This window comes from Echinops telfairi, unplaced genomic scaffold (assembly GCF_000313985.2).
Source record: "Echinops telfairi isolate 266 unplaced genomic scaffold, ASM31398v2 ScPeMD7_3533;HRSCAF=4204_0, whole genome shotgun sequence".
Lineage (NCBI taxonomy): Eukaryota > Metazoa > Chordata > Mammalia > Afrosoricida > Tenrecidae > Echinops > Echinops telfairi.
Window position 1 is genome coordinate 13,677,552 of NW_022107431.1, and position 18,705 is coordinate 13,696,256.

General features: G+C 48.5%; 1 protein-coding gene across 1 annotated transcript in view; it reads left to right on the forward strand.

The window, feature by feature from the left end:
* The window catches only part of CNKSR3 (CNKSR family member 3), an 88,282-nt gene that overhangs the window by 32,709 nt on the left and 36,868 nt on the right, over positions 1-18,705 (forward strand). The window contains exon 2 of the mRNA XM_030886742.2: positions 12,634-12,797. The gene's annotated coding sequence lies outside the window, so the exon portion shown is untranslated. The remainder of the gene's footprint in view (positions 1-12,633; positions 12,798-18,705) is intronic.

The window sequence follows — 18,705 nt, forward strand, 5'->3', positions numbered from 1 at the left end:
GCCTTTGCCTTGCTCTGGGATTCACAAGCCCACAGAAAGCCTGGAAGGGCACGGTCTGAATGTCTCTTATTTTCACGCGGTCCACAATGGGGATAACTTGGCTTTTTCCAAAGTAAGCTTTCAAAAAGAAATAAAGTCGGAAAACAGGGATGAGAGCGTGTAGGGAATCAATCCCACAGGCCCTGAACGCCGTGTGATGCAATGCAATATTACCTTCTTATTGCAACCAGTGGGACCCTGTGGCACAATGGTTAAGCCCCTCCATTGCTCACAGAAAGGAAGGGGTTCTACCCCACCAGGCACTCCGTGGGAGGAAGGTGTGGAACCCTATGGGTCAGTTCTGTGTGCTCCCGGGGCTCTCTGGCTCGGAATCGACTCCGCATGCCTGGGCCTGTGGCTTCTTGTCAGCAGTGGCCTAAAGAGCCAGTGTCTAGAGCCACATCCGACCTGCAAGAGCTAGGAAGGCACCCTGTCCATAGCAACTGGCTTTTGTCTGTCCCATCTGGGCAGGAGAGCCGTTTGTCTTTCCACTACCATAAAAAGCCCACATGGCAACCCCAGTGCAGTACGCTGAGTCAGTGTGCTGAGATAGCTTCTATCTCCCCTGCTGCATCAGACTAGACTTCCATCAGGTCAGTCCGGGACCCCTCTGAACACTGGGTATTAGAGGATGGAGACCCAGCTCTGGGGGTAAAGACAGAGATTCCGGCCTCAGATCTGCTAGGCGCCAGGGACCTTGACTGGGTGGCCTTGGCCAAGCCAGCCCCCTGTTCCTTGCCTCCAAAGCAGGGGGGTGACTGCGTATCACACACCACGCAGATGTTAGAAGGATCCACAGGTTTATCCTTACTCTTCAAAAAATGCCTGTCCTGTAGCAACATTGAACAGTGGACTGTGATCATGTGCAATTTTACATATTCATTATCCCCGATTCCAGTTTACATTGTGAATTTTCTATCACAGAGCACTGGACATCTTGGTGACCCTCCTAGATCCTGGTGCTGGCAGTTAACCAGCTTGGCTACTAAGTGTAAGGCTGGAGATTGTAGGTCACTCTGAGGCATCCAGAGGAGGGCAGGGTATGCAGAGACCACTTGGGATGGCTGGGCCCCTCTGAGTCCTCTGCTGAGTCCTCACCGCTGACACTGATGGTTGAAGAGGCAAGAACATTCTGGGTAGAAGAGGGACTGTTGCGGAGAGAGGTCTGGAGGTGGAAGGGAACTTGGGATGTTGGGAGAACCAAGACCCACTGACTAGCGCAGCATGGGTGGGGACTGAGTGGTGTGGAATGAATTCGGGGTAGGGCGGCAGGAGTCAGGCAGACCACACTGGAGTTGCTGGCCATGGGTTTTATCCCAAGGGCAGTGGGAAGCCAAGAGGGGCTGGCTCCAGGGAGTGGCACGTGGATTCCATGTGAAGGGGGCTTGACTGAACTTTGATATTAGACTCAACGAGAGAAGCCAGTCTCAAAGAACCGTCTGCTGTACACATGTGTTTCGGTTCTGTGAATTGTCTAGAAGAGGCAGCACCACGGAGAACAAAGTCGATGGGTGGCTGGCCAGGGCTGGGCCCCTGGGGGCCTGGTGACTCGCTGTTGGGAGTGGAAGGAGCACTGATGGCCCCGTGGTTAAGCTTGAGACTGCTAAGTGAACAGTTGGCCGGTCACGCCCACATAGTGGCTTTGTGGGAGAAAGGCCTTGTCATCCACCCCTGTAGAGATGGCAGCCTGGAACATGGGGTCAATTCTGCTTTCTTGCATGGATCACTCGGGGCCAAAATATTCCTGCTGGCATCCAACAACCGCGTAGGGGGTGGTGGGGGTGCCCAAAGGTGTTCTGACCTGGATCAAGCTTGCACAACTCTGTGAATAGATTCAAACCATGCGTCTGTGTGCTTCGCCTAGTTAATGGTGTGGTAGGTAGATTAGATCGCAGTGATGCTGTTAGAAAAACCAGACGGGAAACTGCCCGTGCTACCTGACAAACCGGCTCCTTGCTTCCGGGTGGTTGGTTGGGTCTGTTACCTTCCCCCCATTCACAGACTGGCCTGGCGATCCACTTTGAACCCTCAGGCAGTGGCAACCTGTGAGTCACTCCGATCTGATCCACAGCTCGCCATGGGAGGGGGCAGCACCGGCTCACCTGGGCTTCTCGCCGTCAAGTCTCCCGTCCCTGAGCCTAGACTGCACGTGCTCCCTTCAGCGTGCTGTCCAGGGGCCTCCTATCCAGACCCTGCCTCTTCCTGCCCATGGTGGGACTTCCGGCAAGGTACTACAAAGCCGGCCTGAGCCCTGTTCCTTAAAAGCACACCCAAAACACACTTGATATACTTGTTTCCGCACACCTAAATCACACTCGCTTCTGTCTCTGGCCTGGGTAGTGGTTTCTCCTGACTGTTAACTCAGGTGCACATTAAAAAACAAAAAACATTTGGGTTTTTTTTTGCAACAGTTTTATCGGCACATAATTTATGTATCATACAACTCAATAGTTTGATTGTTCAGTCATACCAAGGAGAGTTGTATAATCATTATCACATCGATTTTAAAGCATGCCCCCCCATGGTTAAATCTCCTTTAAAATGAGTTATGCCATGATAATCCATTCTAGTGCCCCACCCCCCTCTTGCCTTTATTATTTACTCCTCAAATCCTCTTTTCCTCCCTGTCACCCACCACTGCCCCTGTATTCCCTGTATCCCCTCGTATCAGTTATTATCATTCTGCATCCACTCCTCCTGTGCTTCACTGTGGGAGACCCTCAAACGTACATTTTAGCACATTCAGTCATCTATCCATCCAGATAACCCTATGAGATTATCCAGATATAACCTCAGTTTTTGTAGATGATAACCTAATGCAAACTACCTTGGACAAGGTCAAAACCCCACAAAACAAAAAAGCCAAACTCCCTGACATCAAGTCTACTCTGACTTACGCTGACCCTGCAGGATGGGGGAGAACTGCCCCTGTGGGTTTCTGAGACTCTAACTCTATGGGAATAAAAACTCTCATCTTTCCTACTAGTGGATTTGAACTGCTAACCTTGAGGCGAGCAGCCCAGGGGTAACCCACTCTGCCACCACCAGACTCTATTGTTCCCTCTTCTGGTTGTAAAATGGGTCTCAGAGCTCATTTTAATCTCCATGTGCTCGAGCAGCGAGCAGAGCTGTCCAGTCCTCAGAGCTGGACACAGTGCCTTTTCAGCACACAGACTCAGTCCCGTGTGTGGATGGATCTAAGTAAGTCGCCTTTTCCTCCATTTACTTCTTCCTTGGCTCCCTCAGGTGGAGGTCTAGGTCCTACCTCAGTTTTTTTGTTTTGTTTTTGAGAGCCCTGGGGGAGCCACTTAGAGCTGGGGCATGTTCACTCACCTGTCAGCTGGAGGTAAATAGTAAAGAACCAACTGCTTCTTAAGGCTTGGGGTGAGGCTCTGAGAAATTACCTGGGCAGGTGTGGTCATGACTGTGGATGCAGGGGCTTCACTTACTGCATAGTCTCTTGATCTGGACTTCTCACGCTGGTATGGGAGAGGGTTGCATCCCAGCAGCCCAGCCCAGCCCAGCCCAGCCCAACCCAACCCAACCCAACCCAGCCCACTGCTGCCAGGCCAATTCCCACTCATAGTGGCTCAGTAGGACAAGAGAACTGATCCCTAGGATTTCTGAAGCCAGAAGTCTTTACTGAAGCAGACAGCCTCATCTTTCTCCTGCAAAACAGCTGGTTGGTTTGAACTGGTGACATTTTGCTTAGCAGCCCAATGCTGAACCCACAGCTTCATCAACATTCCTTAGAGGGTTTCTGTGGATCATTACCTCTGAGTGGATTCTGCCGTATAGTGACGTTGGGTCAGGGGGAGGGAACATTCCACCCTTGGTATAAGACCTGCACAATCATTTGAACCAGTTAGCATCAGTCACACACCTCACCCAAGCAGAGACGGTCCAGCCATCACATGAAGTTCAAACTCACCTCCACCAAGACGACCCTGGCTCCCGGCGACCCTGTAGGACAGGGCAAAATACAGGAGGAGAAAGCTCGCCTGTCTTCAGAGGAGCAGCACTGCTGACCTTGGGGTGAGCAGCCCAGCTTGTAACCTCCATCCCACCAGAGCCGTCCTATTAGGGTGAGTTAATGAATTAGTTAATTAGAGTGAGTTTGACTAGGATGGCCCCTGAATGATGTTAGAAATATTCACATTGCTCTTGGCAGGAAAAAAGGTTCCCTACCCCTGCCGGAGGTCGTGTTTCTGAGGCTGTCCATATCCTTCAGAGCAGACAGCCTCATCTTTCTCTCTCAGAGCACCTGGTGGGTTTGAACTACCTACCTGTCAGTTAACCCAGTGCCTAACCCACAGTGCCACCAGGGCTCCTCAGATGGCTGCATGAGCAGCCGGTGGGCCAGGTGAGCAGAGGTGATGGAAAATCCCTATCCCCCTAACACCCTCCAGAGCAACACTGCCTCCAGCCAAAGCCCAGGTTGGAGGCTGGCTGCAGGGTCCACGGGGTCCACCTTTTCCCCATGCACACACTGAGATGACTCTCCGGTGCTGTAACTAGCTGCAAGAGTGGGTGGGGCATGGGAGACTCGGGAATTCTTTTCTCAAGGTAGCTTCAGCATTGTCAAGGGCAATTGTAGTAGCCAGCGTGTAGCTTTGAGAGGACATCGAATGGTGAACTTTGCCAAACGACGCTGTGCTAGAGGGAAAAGTCCGACTGGATGGGTGAAGCTCATTCTTTCCTTCTCTGTTTCATGTGGCGCCCCGCCCTCTCACTGTGGTGCCAACAGTACAAAACTGGATGCAACCCTTGGGCTGCTGGATCGAAGCCCCCAACCTTGCCGACCACACGTTTCTCTTCCCAGGGTATTGTGCAGGGTTCGCCGGGCACACCCACAGTGTTGTTTTCAGATTCTAAAAACAGAAACATCTCTTGTCTTTTATTGAATATCTCCTATGATGTGTATGTGGTGTGTGTGTGTGTGTGTGTGGACAAGCCGTGGTGTCAGGGGTAGACTTCCCACCATGCAAGCCGGAAACCTGGGTTCGATTCTTGGCCAGCAGATCTCATGTACAGCCACCACCCACCCGCCAGCAGGGAGGTTCACGTGTTACTATGAGGCTGAGCAGATTTCTGTGGCGCTTCCAGACTAAAGTAGACCAGGAAGAAAGGCCTGGCAACCTACTTCCCAAAAAATGAGCCAGTGAAAGCACCGTTGGTCACAAAGGCCTGATCCATAACTGTTTGTGGGGGTGGGGCAAGTCACCAGCCACCCCATGGGAGAAAGATGAGGCTTTATAAAGAGTTTCAGTCTTGGAAACCCACAGGGGAAGTTCTCCCCTGTCCTGTAGAGTCATGGTGCGTTGGAACTGGCTCAATAGCAGTGAGTTTGTTTGTTCAATTGATGCAACACACAGCTGGAAACAGGTCAGGGAGGAATTTCTTCCCTGTCTTCAGTATTGTCTTTGAAGCTCATTGCACTGTTGGGTGTGTGTAGGGGTGGGGGTTGGGGGCGGTGACGGTGGCCCAGGAAAGAGTGGGCTAAGTAGAACAAGAGGCTTGCCCTGACACCCTGAATTCTGACCATCTCCTTTAAACTACAGGCTCTCAAACTTGCTCCGCCTGCCACCATCAAGGAGAGGGATTGACACGGCGGCTGCAGCAATGGGCTCAGGCTTAGGAACCATTGTGAGGCTGGTGCAGGAGTAGGCAGTGTTTCCTGCTCTGTGTGTAGGGTCGCTCTGACTCAGAACCGGCTCCGTGACACCTAACAGCAACTAACTGCATTCCCAAGCCTGATGTCCTTCTCCAGGGACTGGTCTCTTCTGATAAGGTGTCCAGAGTGTGTTGAGACGTAGTGTCACTAGGAGCCTTCGGGCCAGACAGATGGTTTGCTCCTTGCTACTTACAAGATTCTTCCCCAGCACCACGATTCGAATGCATTCTTTCTTCTGCAGTCTTACTCATTCGATGTCCCGCTCCCACATGCATATGAGATCATGGAAAACTCAATGTCTTCATGTACCTTAGTCGTCAAACAAAACAAAAGGACAGGGCACAAAACGAAACAAACAAACAGCATTGTTCTTTAACACTTCAAAGAGGTCTTTTGCAGTTGATTTGCCCAGTCGATACCTCGTTTGATTTGACTGACACTTCCGTAAGTGTTGATTGTGGATCCACGCAGCATGAAATCCTTGACCCCTTGAGCCTTTTCTGTGTGCATCATGATGCTATCTGTTGGCCCAGTTATGAGGATTCTGGTTTTCTCTAGAGATCACAATTTGGCGGGAAGCACCATAGGACTCTTTAGTATCGAGTTTCAATCTTGCACCTGCGTAAGGAGACCATATCCAAGCACACACTCACAATAGAGTGTATTTTTCCTCCTAAAAGTAATTTGTGTGTTGCTGTACTAAAATGTGCACTAAAGCATTCAACAGGAGAGAAATAAGACACTTCCTAAGGGCTGGTGATCTGATTTTATCCATAGGAAATGCCCATTTCTCTAGAAGAGGCTTTCTACTCCCTTAAACAGTTCCTGTCTCCAGCACCCACAGGGGCAGTTCTACCCTGTTCTGTAGGGTTGTCAGGAGTCGGCATTGACTCATTGGTGGTGGGAAGGATAAAATAAAGGGGGTTGTTAATCCCAGCTGCCATCAAATTGAGCCCTGGCTCACAGGATCCCCCCCACATGGGGTCAGGCTTTTAGGATTCTTAGCAAGGATCAAGAGGGTGGCAGGCAGGACCGGGCAGCCTGTCTTCCAGTTCCACATAAGGTTGCCCTGCATCTGTTGGATCTTGGATGCTGATAAATTGTGGAAGGTGGGGAGCACGGACAGTAGGCCTCCCATTGTCCACCCTAGGTGCTGTGAATTCCCCGGAGAGTGTCATGGCAGGTAAGCGTGCTGCCCCAGCCATGTCTTCCTGCTGTGGGTCGGAGCCCACTCGACAGCATGGGGCAGCAACAAAACAGAGGGGCTGCAGGAGCCACTGAGACCCTCCCCCACAGGCCCCATCGGGTAGCCGGAACTTTAAAACGGGGGATGGCGTCCAGGGCTGAGTACACTTAGTCACCCAAGGACACACCTATTGTATGAGACCTCTGTCCAAGGACGGAAACTGACTCTCCGGGAACAGACTTTGGAGGGAAGGGAAGCAAAAATGAACCAGATGAAAGAAAGGGTGGACAGGTAGTAACTTGGTGAAAATCAAAGTCACTGGCATTGAGTTGTTCCCAGCTCACAGTGACCGACAGGACCGGGTAGCAGGGTCCCTGTGGGTTTCTGAGACAAACTCTTTACTGGAATTGCTAGATCTCGCTCTTGTGGGAGAGATCTACCTTGGTCCTTGGCTTCTCGGGAGAAGGAATAAACGCCGAAGCCTGTTTGTGATCCAGGCGAGCTTTATGCAAGTTAGAAGCAGTTTCAGGTTTTACAGTAAATGGAACACGAGCCAGGCAGAGGCCACCGCACAGTTGCCGTTGGGAAAAGAGAGAGCCAGAGCAAACTTCTGGCTTTTAAGGCCGCGCGCCGCGCCCCCCCCACCCCCAATTGGGAAGCGTAGCCGATGATACTGGTTGACCCCATTGGCTGAATCAAATTCACTGGGCCTAGATGGGCCCATCCCCAGGTGTAATGCCCACCTAGGTGTACTACCCCTTCCTGGCCACAAGCTCAAACCTAACAGAATGGAAAGCCTTCTCTTTCTTCTGTGAAGTGGCTGATGTTTTGAACCACTGACCTTGTGGTTAGAAGCCCAACTTGTGTGAAGGGGTCCTGTAATGCACAAGAGGGAGAAAAGACGTCAAAGGAAAGGGTTAGGGTAAGCTACTCCAACCAAAAAGCAAATTCACTGCCCTCATGTCCAGGCTGACTCACAGCGACCCTGTAGGACAGGGTAGAACTGCCCTGTGGGTTTCTGAGGCGGTCACTCTTTACAGGAGCAGAAAGCCCTGTCTTTCTCCTGCAGAGCAGCTGGTAGTTTTGAACTTTTCATCTTGTTCTAGTAGCTGAGTATATAACCACTGTGCAACCAGGGCTCCAGTAAGCTATAGAGGGAGGGATATTAATAAGTTAAACTGTTGAATATAAAATTGATGGTCTGAAATGTAACACACACCCCCTGTATTAGTCTAGGTACTGTAGAGAAACAAATCCACAGCAACTCATGTATAAGAGAGAGTTTTATGTAAAGAAAATGTGCATCACGAAAACATCCCAACCCAATGCTGCCCAAGCCCACAAGTCTAACATAATAAACCCATTAACCCAACACCAGTCCACAAAGTAAGTCCTCCACCTCACAAAACAGAGGCAATGATGCCGACTGCAGGAGGAAACTGAGTCAGTGAACGAATAAGCATCTCAGCACTAGCAGGGGTCTCCACACGGCTGCTCCAGCACTCAGGGCTGCATCGGGATAGGTCCATGAAGCTTCTCCTTGGGGATCTCTTGTAGGAAGTCAATCTTGCAAGCTGAATCAAGGAACTGCTAAGGCAGCTGCACCCTGGTGCGACCATCACAAAGCAAGAGACCCGAGAACTAGAAAGGCGAGGCTCACCTCCCATTTATCCCTCCGCCTTTCAATTAGCCCCACATGTGATTATCGGCCAGGTTGGCACAATTAACTAACTCACCCCCCAACTGAATTCACAATAAACATGTCTTCTCAGTAATTTTTAATGTTTTTGCACTCAGGGTTTCTTAGGCAGTGAAGGTTAGGGTATTCAGACAGCGGTCAGGGAGGGAGTACCCCTGGGCCTGGCTGGGTGAGGTTTCTTCTTCACTCCCTTCCCGATGGAAGGAATTGATTCCACACGGAGTTGCGGTTTAGGTGTGTAAATTCAGTGTGTTCTATGTAACTCAATCTTGTGTTTCTTAACATCTTGCTAGACTTTGTGTCAGCTCTTGGAGGCAAAGCTGCGTGGAGGTGTTTGGAACATTTGCCAAATAAAACAAATGAATGTAGATTGCTATGCGCTGAACATCTTTTTTAGATGGCTTTTTTTTTTTTTGGTGGGGGAGGTTTTTTTTTGTGTGTGTGTAGTGCTTTAATCTGGCCATTTATGAATGTTTAATTGTATCCTAAACAATAGGATAACAGAACAATGGGCCACAGCGTATCTGAATAGTAAAACTCTGGGGGCCAGGCTATTTAAAACTCAGCACATTCAATGTATGTGTACCTTGAGGGAGAAGTCCTTAAGCTGCTATTGTTAGCTGCTGTCTCATCAGCCCCCCAGGTCGTGGGGACCCCAGACCTAAATGTTTCCTGGTCACGAGGCTCTAAGGGCTATAACTCCTGTGTGCTGTAGGATTTTCACTGGCTGGCTTTAGATACAGATAACCAGGCTTCTCCTCCTGGTCCTGGTCAGGGAGCACGGTTTCACATCACAGTGGTACACAAGGCCCCAGGGTCAGATGGGTGGTGGCCAGGGGTGAGCCGCATTGTCCGGGAATTGGCCCTTGGTCTCCCTCGTGGAATGTGGTCATTTTACACCGGACCAGCACTGCCCCATTCACCAGAGCTTGTGTTGAGCTCATGCTTGGTGAAGTGGAGGGCCAGCGAAAAAGAGGACGTTCCCCAACAAGATGGGTTGACTCCGTGGCTGCAGCGATGGGCTCGGCACAGGAACAGGCACAAGGATGGCGCAGGACGGGGCAGTGCTTCATTCTGTTGGGCGTTGGGCCGCGGTGGGTCCGAACTGACTCCAGCAGCAACAACAGCCTGAGGATCCGTCTGCCTCTCAGGGAAACTGGCTTATTTGCCGTTGGAATGACTGTGTCCCTCCAGAATCCTCCAGGAGAGTCTCCAGCCCATTTCTGAGAGAGTTATTCTGTTGGCTTCCCTGCCTCGTCTCGTCGGATCATTGGTACCCAGCCCTCTCATCACACCTGTCATGCAGCTGCCCTCCTCCATGCCCTGCACATTCCTTTTCTGCTCTGCAGTTACTTTGGGAAGCTTCTTTCTTCCATGATGAAACTTCCCATCCTTGATGGCGTCTTCTCTTTCTCTGTATCCCTCTGGGGTGGGGCTTCATGGGCATCCAGTGACCACAGTTTCTGCCCTTGAGTCTTCACAGGTGGGTGCTCCCTGCACATGAGATGTATGACCGAGTCTCACTGCTGTGTGCTTGCCTTTTGAGCAGTGAGTGTGTTTGGCACGGCAGCCGTGAATTTCCCTTCCACTCGTCTGTTAGCCCCATTCCTGAGGGTAGTGTGGAAGGTGCAAGTGCTCGGCCGCTAACTGAAAGCGTCGTGTGTCCAAGAGCGTGTGGAGTGCATTGTTGTCACTGCTTTGTGATTAGTTAGACTTGCTGCTTATCCAGGATGGCTGGAGAGGAGTGTTGATCATTCCACATTTGGCAAGCAGATGCAAGAGTGGAATACACATCAGACCCACTGGCAAATCGTGGCAGCAGAATTGATCTTGCTCAGCTTGACTTCAGTGAGGGTTTTCGACTGCCCCTTTGCCCTGCGATAGGAAGTGGGAATGTGGACGGGGCCTGGCGATCATTTCGGAACACTTTGAATCTTTTTAGATTCTCTGGAAGACTCCTGGTCAGAAGGGGTGGAATCCAGGTTTCTGGAGCCAGTGAGGCTGGATGAATTCTCAAGACTACTGCCCCAGTAACATCTTTCATCCTCAAAGCAGGACTGGGTGTCCCCCTGAGGCCTTGGCAAACAAACAGTAGTCCTCCCAAATAGATGTCACCTCCGAGGGCATGGCTAATTCCAGACAGTTACCATAACATTGACTCTTCTTACCTCTCTTTTATGTGTGTGTGCATATGGTAGTCCTAAACCCCGCCACTTGTCCATGCCCCTGTGTCTCACCAGGAGGCAGGCGGTGGGATTTGTGGGGCCGAGCTGCACAGGCCCCCCTGCTCTCTTGTTCCTTGCTGCTGCGCTGATTCTAACTCATGGACCTGAACTGCTCCTTCATGTTCTCTTGGTTGAAGTCTTCCCAGAAGCAGATCTCCAGACCTTACTGGAGCCCATGGTCTTCAGTGGGAACTGCGGTGGCACGCTGGGTTACGTGTTGGGCTGCTAACACAGCACAGTCAGCAGTTCAAAGCCACCAGCTGTTCTGTGGGAGAATGATGGGGCTTTCTGCTCCCAGGAAGAGTTATACAGTCTTAGGAACTCACAGAGGTAGTTCTACCCTGCCCTATAGGGTTGCTGTGAGTTGGAATGGGATACATGCCAATGAGTTCAGAGATCTCTAGTGTTGTTAGAAGTAATTACCGGGGTCCAGTGGTGGTGGCTGGGAACAGGGAGATGATGTCAAGGAGTCCATGGAGAAAAGGAATGTTTGCAAACTGATTGTGGGAGCAAATATACAATTCTGCTGGGTGTGCTTGAGCTATGGGGTGATATGTATTAATTCTCAATTAAAAATAAAAATTTTAAAGGAATTAATAACAACAAAAACAATAACAGTAATTACTGGACCTTCTGCCTACACTTTCTAGCCCAGAGAAATCCCACTAAGTCACAGATTTTGTGGAGGTTAAATGAAATGTCTCTGTGTGTGTGTGTGTGTGTTGGGTGGGTGGGGCACAGCAGAGAGAGTCCCATTCGTTGTGACACAGCATCTCACTCAATGAATCCACTGGGATCATATGGAAGAGGGATAATGTCCCAAAGGAAGTGTTGCTTAGCAAACAAACAACAAATGTTGACTATTTATGCTAGCATTTCATAACAGCAGGGATTTAGTATTTATTACATTATTTTGTAGGGGATGGAATGTAATAATTATAAAACTGTACTGTATTCATCTGTTTGAGATAAGAAACTGTCACTCCAAGTAGAATCCACATCATGTCAGCAATCCAACAGTGGAAATGTAATTGATACTGCTGAGATTGATGTACATGTTGGCAGGGTTTTTGTTGTTGTTGTTGTTTTTTCATGCATGCCTGATTGCCTTCACAGACAACAGCTGCCTCCTTTCCCACAAGATCAAAAGCGGGTGGTGCCCAGCTACCATTACTGGACATTTTGATCAAAGATTCTATACAAGAATCCTGATTAAAAGGTGTAAAAATGTAGAATTTCAATTTCAAGCATCATGGAATCCAGAGTTTCTGGAATCAGTGAGCCTGATGAACCCCTAAGCACCCTGAGATCATCTTTAATCCTCAAAGCATGAATCAAAATATTCGTGAAAACCAGATAATAGTCTCACTTAACTAGTCAAGTGTGTCCACTGTGGGGTTTGTGCTCTTTTTAAAGGATCAAATTGTTTTGGGGTTTTTTTTTTTTTCATTTTATTTTATTATCTAAAAAAATCATTTTTGGGGGGGCTCCTACAACTCATATCACAATCCATACATACATCAAGGATCAAATTGTTAGTAGCCACTCAAAAGGTTAGATAAGATAAGGAGCTTATGGCCGAGAGTGTTTATGTCAGTAGGCGAGACACAAATCTGAACAGGAGGGTATGAATGACTACAGTTTAAAGACTGTACGTCGTCCCCATGGCTCCTATTTGCAGAAATCCATGAATTGGTATATGTGTTACCATGGATGTTTTTAACAACAATAAAATAAAATGTGGGCATATGTTTTTTAACCAGAGCAGAATGCCAATAATGACCTTCTTGTCTTCCTCACTTTGGCCTAGGGTTGGATGACTGCTTGCAGCAGTATGTCCACAAGTTCGAGCGGGAGAAGATCAATGGGGAGCAGCTGCTGCAGATCTCCCACCAGGACCTGGAGGAGCTGGGTGTCACCCGCATCGGGCACCAGGAGCTCGTGTTGGAGGCAGTCGACCTCCTCTGTGCACTGGTTAGTTCAGGAAAAGTGGGAAAGTGATGGAACTGTGCTGGTGGGCTTGAAAACCACCTCCCCTTAAACCCATCATCTGCCACCTTTGCATATCTCTACTTTATTAGTGAACCACTGAAGTGAAGCACCAGCTGAAGATAATATACAGGAAGGGAAGGCAATAGGGCTTCAACCATGTTCTTGCTTCAGGATGGATGATGTAGTGGAACCAGAATGAACCTGTGTTTGTAAAATATGGGTGTCCCAGGGTCAGAACTAGAATGGGAAAAATAATGAGTTGACCCCGTGCTGACAACTTAATCTCCCATGCTGACAACTTAATCTCCCCTCTTCAAAAACAAGGGCAGCATGTGAATTGCCTAGCAACTTAATCTCTTGACCTGCACAATCAGAAACAATGGTGCCCTGCTCAAAGATGGCAGCCGACTTACCACTTTGAATCTGGTTACTCTCTGCAGTCCTGAAAATCATCCATTCTCATGCATCAGCTTTCTGCATGGGCTCATGATACCTTTTTCATGTCCGCCATAATTTTATCAATCCAAGTTATCAGTCTGCTGAGCACAAATGTTAAATATTCGGATCATTTCCAATTAGGCTTCATTGACTATTGACTCAACCAGATCAAGCCAGTTCAAAATCCCTGGAAGAAAAGAAATAATTTTCTAGATTAAGGGCTGGCAAGCTATACCCACTGGGTCAAATCGGATCTATTGTCTATTTATTTAAATATCATTTTAGTGTTTTAGTGGAGTATAGTTAACTGTAATGACTTATCTATAACTTTATGGCTTGGATCCCAGGGCCATGCATATGGTTTAGCTCTGAGCTGCTCACTGACAGTTTCAAATCTCCTCAACCCAGAGGCACCTTGGAAGAAAGTATAGCAGTCTACTCCCCAGAGATCATAGCCATTGGAAACCCAGCGGGGCTCAGCTGGATGCTGACACCTGTGGGTGTGCCAGGAATGGATTTACTAGCAGGTGGTTTGGTTATGGATGCTTTCACCCACAGTGGTCGAGTTGAGTACTTGTGTCTAAGATCATGTGGCTCCCCAACACCTTCATTATCCACTGTCTTGCTCTTTCCGGAAAAAGTTTGCCTTTGATGGAAAGATTGCATTTGCTCCTTTAACCTTTTCTTTTATAAAGTGTTAAAAGACTGTTCTTTTAAAAATAATTTTATTGGCATATGTGTCACCTACCCAACTTTACCATTCCTTCAGATTGAGGTGTTTGATCACTATCACAGTCAACTTCAGAACACTTTCTTTTCCTACTCATCGTGAGCTCTCCACCTCCCTCCGCCGTGCCCCTATCCAGTTACTGTCTCTGTAGAGCTCCCTGTCCTGGATTTCATATACAGAAAATCATGTGAAAGACAAACAGGGTGCAAACAACAATGACTAGACAAAACAGGAAGACCTCACATGAAAAGAAAGCCAAAACTATTAAAAAGTGAATCAACTGTAAACTGGGTCCAAAGGGACATCATTTTAACCTCGCTGCGTCTGCCATCATCGACTTTAAGATACTCTCTCCGATGAGAGCAAGGTGACTCACATCCCTGGCCTGTGGTCACAGTGGTTTCCATGGAGACCATGTGGAGACCCTGCACATGGATTCTGGGTTTCCTCCGTCATCTATAGTCTTTTGCAAACTGGGTACTTATAGAATTTAAGCTCTGATATCCTTCCCTCCTTTGGATTTGGGTTTTATTATTTACCCAAAAAAGATAGTTCTTTCATGCAGAGCATGAAAATGTCATTTTCTAAATTAGACTGAAAAGCAGGGTCTGCTTTTCATGTCTGTTTAGTTACTATATAAGTGCATTTGAGTTAACAAGATCCTTGTGATATTTAAATAGCTGATGCTTAAAATAACCGATTGGCAGAGCGAGGTGGGGAAACGCGTGAGTTAGTGGCATTTTGCAGAGCGTGCGTGCGGGCTTTGGTGTGAGTATATTAGACCCTGCCGTGTTCTGGCCCTTCCATGGTCGCCCCTCAGAATGTGGGCTGACCCCAGACTGGGCATTTTGTTTCCAGACCGGCTGGTGTAGGATGGGCTCCAGGGCCCTGTCCTGATGTCCTGTAAGGATGTGGTTTCTTGAAGCGTCAGGCTGTGGACAAACTAGGCAACATTCAAGTTGTGTCTGTAATGTAAGGAGCCAGGCCAGCTGACCAGCTGCATATCCGATTACAACACTGAGAAGGGTGGGAAAGAATGTGCTGGGAGCACTTGGCCGAGGTTGGTCTGGGCCGATCGATTACATAACACTTGCTGCATTGTGTGCTTCCTCCTGAAAATGGACAGAGCCTTGTCTCCTGCTCCGAGATGCAGCCTTCTTTTCTAGGAAAGCTGTGGGGAAATGTATTTGAGGCTGATGAATGAGGTGCCGCAGGGAGACTCCGTGGCCAAGTGGTTTGAGCATTGTTGCTGTGGAGGCTTGCTTGTAAATGCTAATCCTCTGGGCACGTGATGTGTCAGCTTTCTCCCTCGGTGAGCTCACATGCCCCTCTGATGGAGCTGACCACTGCCCTACTTCCCAAGCACTCTGTCAACCTGCGTAGGATGACTGTGGTGTGAGGTTTTACACAGTTAAATGATTTGGGGTTATTCTCATTCTTAGGGAACCTCTCTATTCTGTGAGGCCCACATTCTGCAGGCTCGAACTGTCTGTCTGACTGCTATAATCCTCGGAGGACAGGTAAAGTCATTTGGAATCCACGCTAGGCTTAAGGAGGTGGATGCACAGTGTCTACAGGGGCTAATGGACATGGCAGATGCCCCTGACCTTTCTCGGTGACACCTCCCCCCTCACCTCTTAAAACATTCGATGAAAATGAACAAAGCTGGATAGATGCCAGAGTTAAAAGCTGGATTTTATCTCTGACAATTTCCTTCTAATTTCCTTGGTAGACAAAGTTTGACCTCAGACTCATTTTGCACATGTTCTGTGCCGTGGAGTGCCGGGCCAGAGGCAGGCGATATGTTTGCCAGAAGGTTCTTTGGCAGGTGGGCCAATAGGAATGTCCTTTGGGGGGACTGTGAGGTTGTTTTTGTTTTGTTTAGAGTGTTCTATGGGCATCCCTGTTTTTGGTCTCGATCGCATTTCCATTTTAGAATGGTCTTGTTGGGATGCAGGGATTGAGTTGCCATTTATTTTACCCAGTGGATCTTTGGGTGAGCACCCTGGTGATACACCTTTTTTACCTTGAACAGTCTGGAGAGTTCATGGGTGGTACGTGCAGTGGGCCCCTGGGGTTATGAAAGAAACTTTGTGAGACATTTATGTAACAACGTTAAGTGGATGTTAATTTTGAGATGGGCAGGAAAGGAGTAGAGTCAGGGAGAAGGAAAAGACAAATAGAAGGCCGCCGTGTTTGCAGTCAAGCGATGGGGGACAAGCAAGGATTGGGACATAAAACCACTCTCACTCACCCATCCGGGGCCGGTCCTTCGGGAAGTAGACCATCAGAGCTGGCCTCGGAGATGCCTTTAGGTCAGTGGTTCTCAACCTTCCTAATGCCGGGACCCTTTAAGAACCGCTGCTTTACGTCGACTTGAATCTCCAACCTTTTGGTGGGTTGGCAGCTGAAAGTCCCCGGGACTCCACGGAGTGGCTTAGGACCCGAATTATGAGGCAGAAACAAGGCCAGTTTGCAGGGCTGAATTCACACTCGAGTCCAAAAAATTTTTTTTGCCGAAAGGTAGCTGCAGTAGACTCTACTCTTTTCCAGTATAGTTATTATTTAGATTTGAATGAATGGAAATGGGATGGCATTTTGTTCCTTGGCCACAACAGCTGCTCTTCACGCGCTCCCATGTTGGACAGCTGCAAAGAGAAGATTCTTCATTGCAGAAAGTTCTCTTGGGCACCACTGATCTAGAGGATCCTGGGCCTGGGAGCAGCAGAGCACGCAGCTCAGGGAGCAAACGCTGTAACCTGCGTTCCCTGCTCAATCCAGGAACCACGGCTTCCGGCAGGGCCGGGCAGGGCCAGCTGTGTGTTTTCAAGGTTGGAGTAGGTTGGTAAGGTAAAGCTGGAATCAGTACATGTGAGTGATGCCGTCTTTGGGGGTATGTGGTTCCGTGGGATTTCTGTGGACCAGTCTACCTGTCTGCCATCCGGTCATTCAGCCTCAGAGCAACTCGACAGGACAGAGTCAAACTGCCACTGTAAGGTCCCCAGACTGTCACTGTGCACAGGGGTGGAAAGCCCCGGCGTTCTCCGATTCATCACAGCTCAAAACACACCAGAAAATGCTACCCTTCTCTCTGGGGGAGAGATTGTGAAGGAAGCGGGTTGCTTGCTGGAATTTATAGTGACTTGCTTTTGCTGTGACCTCCTGGAATGCCTTTAGGGAGACCGTGATGTCTTTGTCTTAGCTTGTAACTTCCTTGACCCAAGTCACTAAGATGATTTTCACGATTTCTCTGAGCCTCTCTAATCCCTGGTGTTAGGTCCCAAGCAGAGCTCCATGGAGGGGAGAAGCAGCCCCGCCTGGATCATCTGGAGTTAAAGCGGGCATCATCTTAAGGCCCGGGAGAAGAGTGAGAAATGTCTTCCCTTCTCTCCCGTCTAGAATAGCTCTTCTCCAGCCAGAGCAGGAAATGGCCCCTGATGTCTAGCCTCTCATGAAGCGAGACCTCCCTGGGAAGCCTTGACCGTGAGCACAGATTCTTAGTCAGTGATCTCATTTGTTGCTTGGTTTGTATCTTCTGGATGCCTTATCTCAGGGCCGTCTCTGAAAGAGTCATATTCCACACAAATACACCCCCCCCACCCCCCAAAAAGATTCATGAAAATAATCAACTCTAGTCTTGAGAAGTTAGTCATTTTCTGTCTTTCATTGTGGGGCACTTAAGTCAAGAATTCTTTCTTGATTATGTTTGTACAGTAGAGGCCTTTGGAGCTAATAGAATCAGGTTTTTGTGCTCGCCTGACCATGGAATGAGGTGAAGGGGGAAGGTTTTTCCCTTCCTTGCTTTTCTCCTTCTTTTCGTCCTTTTAGAAATTGCACTCGAGTATCTGGCAGTCTGTCTAGCCCTCTAGCCCCGATTTTCTATTTCCTTTTTTTGGCGACGGTCGTCGAGGAGGGCATGAATCAGGGCAAATTGGGTGGAAAATGAAAAACTGTTAAGAAGCTCCCCTCCCCCTACATTTGAGTGCTAAAAGTGGCAGGCTTGTAGAAGATTATGGCTTTAATACCCCTTGTCTCGATAAAACTCATTTAATCCTCTTTGAGTTTAGCAGCCAGGGTTGTGGGTAGCAGTAGAAGTTGCACGCACTGTATTGTGGTGTTGACACACGAAGGTTGGCTCTCGCCTTTTAAAAGCTGGCAGCCTGAGTGACTCAGTGAGGCAACATGCACCTAGTCGTAGTCGCAAGCCTTTGAAACAGCCTGTATGCATCCGGTGGGCTCTTTGCACAGCGATGGATGAGTCTGATGGTCTGAATTTAAGCCAGGATGGGAATCATTTTGTTTGTTTCTCCCGTGAAGAACCGTATCATAGTTTAAGCTCCAGAATATGATGGCCGGAAAGATAATGAACGAATGTAATATCTAGATAGAAAATGACCATTCATACCAGACATCATTTATATTTTGGTAATTACCAGCTTTGTTTCTTTTGAGGCTTGCAAAAGACAGTGTCCAGTTATTGGACCTGGGAATTTTTTTCCGCCCTGAGTACATTTTACACTTAATTCCTTTCAGCCTTGTCAGATAGCCTTTTAAAAATTATGGTCAAGAAAATTTTTTTCCATTTGGAAGTAAATGAGAATTGTTATCAATAAGATCTATTTGAAATGAGAATTGTTATCAATAAGATGTTGGTGAATTTTTCAACTAGTAGATTGAAGCTGTCTTTTGTTGTTGACCTCACGGTTCATCTTGCCCCCCCCC